This window comes from Tamandua tetradactyla, chromosome 9 (genome assembly GCF_023851605.1).
Source record: "Tamandua tetradactyla isolate mTamTet1 chromosome 9, mTamTet1.pri, whole genome shotgun sequence".
NCBI lineage: Eukaryota > Metazoa > Chordata > Mammalia > Pilosa > Myrmecophagidae > Tamandua > Tamandua tetradactyla.
This window is the reverse complement of record NC_135335.1, coordinates 43,642,941-43,648,060: the sequence shown is the minus strand read 5'-3', so window position 1 is coordinate 43,648,060 and position 5,120 is coordinate 43,642,941. Positions and strand designations below refer to the sequence as shown.

General features: G+C 39.3%; 1 pseudogene; it reads right to left on the bottom strand.

Annotated features, from left to right (window-relative positions):
* Nucleotides 1-4,195: 4,195 nt before the first annotated feature.
* LOC143646076 (small ribosomal subunit protein eS6 pseudogene) lies at nt 4,196-4,903 on the bottom strand (annotated as a pseudogene).
* Nucleotides 4,904-5,120: the final 217 nt, after the last annotated feature.

Sequence of the window (5,120 nt, the reverse complement as noted above, 5' to 3'; positions counted from 1 at the left end):
AGCACACTTATTCATTGTTGGTGGGAATGTCAAATTGTGCAACTGTGGAAGGCAGTTTGTTGGTTCCTCAGGAAGCTGAATATAGAATTGCCATATGACCTGGCAATACCATTGTTAGGTATCTACTCAGAGGACATGAGGGCAAGGACACAAGCAGACATTTGCACACTAATGTTTATAGCAGCATTATTTATGATTGCAAAGAGATGGAAACAGCCAAAATGTCCATCAACAGACGAGTGGCTAAACAAACTGTGGTATATACTGTCATGGTCAGGTTCATGTGTCAACTTGGCCAAGTGGTGGTTGGGCAAGTGCTGGCTTGTCTGTTGCGATGAGGACATTTTATAGAATTAAATCATGATCATGTTAGCTGCATCCACAGCTGATTCCATTTGTAATCAGCTAAAGGGGCATGTCTTCTGCAATAAGTGATGCTTAATCTAATCACTGAAAGCCTTATAAGGAAGATTCAGAAGAGACAGGCTCTTCCTGTTTTGACTGGTGAGCCTCTCCTGTGGAGTTCGTCCAGACCCTCCATCGGAATTGTCAGCTTCACAGCCTATTCAGCAGGTTATGGACTCTGCGTTCCCGCAGTCATGTGAGACACTTTTATGAATTTTATATTTGCGAGTGCTCCCTGTTGATTCTGTTTCTCTAGAGAACCGTAACTAATACATATGCATACAATGGAACATTATGCAGCTGTAAGACAGAATAAAGTTATGATGTATGTAACAACATGGATGGACCTTAAAGACATTATGCTGAGTGAGATTAGCCAGAAATAAAAGGACAAATACTGTATGGTCTCACTGATATGAATAAACTTGGAGAATTTCATTGGTAACAGAGACCATCAAGAGATAGAAATAGGGTAAGATATTGGGTAATTGGAGCTAAAGGGATACAGATTGTGCAACAGGACTGTTCCAGTTTGCTAGCTGCCGGAATGCAACACACCAGAGACGGATTGGCTTTTAATAAAAGGGGATTTATTTTGTTGGTTCTTCAGAGGAAAGGCAGCTAACTTTCCACTGAGGTTCTCTCTTATGTGGAAGGTACAGGATGGTCTCTGCTGGTCTTCTCTCCAGGCCCCTGCGTTCCAACAACTTTCCCCGGGGGGACTTCTTTCTGCATCTCCAAAGGCCTGGACTGAGCTGCGAGTGCTGAGATGAGGAATGCCGAGCTGCTAGGCTGTGCTACATTGCGTTCTCTCATTTAAGCACCAGCCAATTAAGTCAAACTTCACTCATTGCAGCAGACACGCCTCCTAGCTGACTGCAGATGTAATTGGCAACAGATGAGGTTCACGTACCATTGGCTTGTGTCCACAGCAACAGAACTAGGTACGCTCACCTGGCCAAGTTGACAACTGAATCTAACACAGGACTCATTGTAAAAACTCAGAAATGGATAGCACAATACTACCTAACTGTAATATAACTATGCTACAACACTGATTGAAGCTGAATGTGAGAAAGAGGGAGGAGGGCTGGGGGCACAAATGAAATCAGAAAGAAAGATGGATGATAAAGACTGAGATGGTATAATCTAGGAATGCCTAGAGTGTATAATGATAATGTCATGGTCAGGTTCATGTGTCAACTTGGCCAAGTTGTGGTACCTGTTTGTCTGGTTGGGCAAGTGCTGGCCTGTCTGTTGCAATGAGGACATTTCATAGATCATGATCATGTCAGCTGCATCCACAGCTGATTCCATTTGTAATAACCAAAGGGGAGTATCTTCTGCAATGAGTGATGCTTAATCTAATCATGGGAAGCCTTCTCAGGAGGATTCAGAAGAGATAGGCTCTATTCCTGCTTCAGCTGGTGAGCCTCTCCTGTGGAGATCGTCCAGACCCTCCATCAGAGTTGGCTTCGCAGCCTGCCTTGTGGATTTTGGACTCTTCATTCCTGTGGTCACATGAGACACCTTTCTAAATTTTATATTTGCAAGTGTTCTCTGTTGATTCTGTTTCTCTAGAGAATCCTAAGTAATTCAGATAGTGACTAAATGTACAAATTAAAAAAAAATTGTTTTTGCACAAGGAAGAACATAGGAATATCATTACTGCAGGGTGTTGAAAATTAATAGTAATTAATATTTTAAAATTTTAACTTATGCATGAGACTAAAGCAAAAAAATGTTTATTTGGTACAAAATTTATATTTTGACTAGTGCATTTCCTAATATGACTTATGTAGACAGCTTAATTGAACACCATAAATACATGAAACCTTGAGTAGGGCATGATATTTTTTTGGTTTGTCCAGAGTGATGCCTCGATAAATCCCAGAATGATTTGAACAGTGAATAAAAAGTATTTGCAAAGTCCCCTTCGGGGAATGATGAGAAAGGGGAAAAATTCAACTTCCCCAAGTTGAATTCTTGATGTTGTCACAAGCAGTGGGGACAACCAAAGCATTAGGCTGAGCCCCCAATCTTGGGGTTTGTTCAGATGAAAGTTAACCCCACAAATGATAGGTCAAGCCTACTTAAAAATAGGACCAAGAGTCCCCCCAAGAGAACCTCTTTTGTTGCTCAGATGTGGCCTCTCTCTCCAGCCAACACAACAAACGAACTCACCACCCTCCCCCTGTCTATGTGGGACATGACTCCCAGGGGTGTGGACCTTCCTGGGAATGTGAGACAGAAATCCTAGAATGAGCTGAGACTCAGCATCAAGGGATTGAGAAAACCTTCTTGAGCAAAGGGGGAAGAGCAAAATGAGACAAAATAAAGTTTCACTGGCTGAGAGATTCCAGACAGAGTCGAGAGGTTTTCCTGGAGGTTATTCTTACACATTAAGTAGATATCACCTTGTTAGTCAAGATGTAATGGAGAGGCTGGAGGGAGCTGCCTGAAAATGTAGAGCTGTGTTCCAGTAGCTGAGTTTCTTAAGATGATTGTATAATGATGGAGCTTTCGCAATGTGACTGTGTGATTTTGAAAACCTTGAGTCTGATGCTCCTTTTATCTACCTTATCAGCAGATGAGTAAAACATATGGAGTAAAAATAAATAGTGGGAGAACAAATGTTAAAATAAACTTAGATTGAAATGCTAGTGATCAATGAAAGGAAGGGGTAAGGGATACAGTATATATGAATTTTTTTCTGTTGTCCTTTTATTTCTTTTTCTGAATTGATGCAAATGCTCTAAGAAATGATTATGATGATGAATATGCAACTATGTGATAATATTGTAAATTACTGATTGTATGTGTGGAACGGAATGATCATATGTTAAGAATGTGTTTCTTGTCATATTTTTTTTTTAAATTTTTAAAAAAATTATTGATTTTGGGGGATTTGTTTCTATCATATTTTGTTTTGCCTATTTGTCTCATCTTTTCTGCTTCTTATTCTCTCTTCTCTTGCCTTATTCTATATGTTTTATTTTTTCAGTCCGTTTTTCCCCTCATTGTTTGGAAATTAAATCTATTTTTATTTTGCTGTTGTTACTCTAGAACCTTAATAGGTACATGTATCACACATGAAGTTAACCAATACCTTTATTCCCTCCCCTAAAATGAAAAGACCTCAGAATACTGTAACAGCCATTACTTGCCCTCTCAATTGACATATTATTATCATGTATTTGTTTCTGTTATTTTTTTTAATCCAGTAAGATATTATTGCCTACAACTAATGTTTGTGTAGATTTGCTGGCATATTTACAACATTTATTAATATATATGTGTGTGTATATATATATATGTATTTTGTATTTTATCCATCCACTGGGAATTAATTTCTTGCTATCTATAGTACATTCTTCTGAATTCCCCCTGAATATGTCTCCTGGTGGCAAACTGATTTTATTTATTTCAAAAGGTCTTTAATTCATCTGCATTTTAGAAGATATTGTTTGATGAATATATAATTCTAAGGTAGGGTTTCTCTAAGCTCATTGAAGATGTTAATATACTGCTGTCTGGCTTCCTCTGTTGATTTTGCAAGGTCAACTGCCAAATTAATTGTCATTCGTTGGAAAGGAATATGTCTTTCCTCTCTAATTGATTTTTTGTTGTTGCTGTTGTTTTTGTTTGTTGGGATGCATGATCCGGGAATCGAACCCGGGTCTCCCGCATGAACCACCTGTGCACCCTCTAATTGATTATTTCTTTTTAATGTCTGATCCTATTTATTGGTAATTATTAGAAAATCTTATTTTTTTACTGGGCTTTAGACTTAGAGGTAGAAGCTCTCAGAGAGGACAGGCTCTGTCTCTTGGAAATCTATTCCTGATGTTTTCCTTTGGCCTCCTTGATCCTCTTGGCCAAAAGTTTAGTATATTCTGCAGCCTCTTCCTTATTTTTCTTAGTATGCTGTTTCTTCAGGGCAATATGCCAATGTTTATGTTGCAGGACATGTGGAGTAACAAGAAGCTGAATCTTGGGTGCTTTGGTCATGGGTTTTTTACCTTCTTTGTTCAGGGACTTTCTCCGAACATCCTGGTGGACATCTTCTTTAGAGACTGAAATGTTTGTGGATTCTGCTGGCTATTTTGGGTCCCAGGTGATAAGGCACAGTAGTATCAATCTTCCAGGAATTTCCTTCTCTCCTGTTTTTACGATTACCAAGTTGAAAGCACTCAGATTGGCATCCACAGTGCAACCCCGAACAGGTTTGCACTTTCTTTCTCCAGTTCTCCTTGGTCTATAACAGGAATGCCCCTTACTCAGTAAAAGGTGGACACAGCCATGGGTCAAGACACCCTGCTTCATGGGGCAACATTGTTTGTCATTTCCACCACTGACTCGGTGTCCACTCTTCGCCCAGAGTGTCAGCAGCAAATTCTATGGCCATTTGCTTCTCATAAAAGATACATAGTTTGCGTCCATCGTCCACTTCAATGACCTTCTGGCAGCCTGTGGCTGGGAAGATGTTCAGCCTCATGAGGCAGCTGGCCCCCTCTGAGTCTCCATGAAAAAGAGCTCTCTGATTTTATCATCTTTTCTTTGTGTTATTTATATGTGCATATGTAGATGTGTGTTCTTTTCCTTATTTTCTTTCATCTTATTGTCTTTATGGAGTGAATAAATTGTATTCTGAAAAGTTTTTGCTATAATCTCTTCAAATATCATCTTTAGACCATTTTTATCCTTTCCTTTCC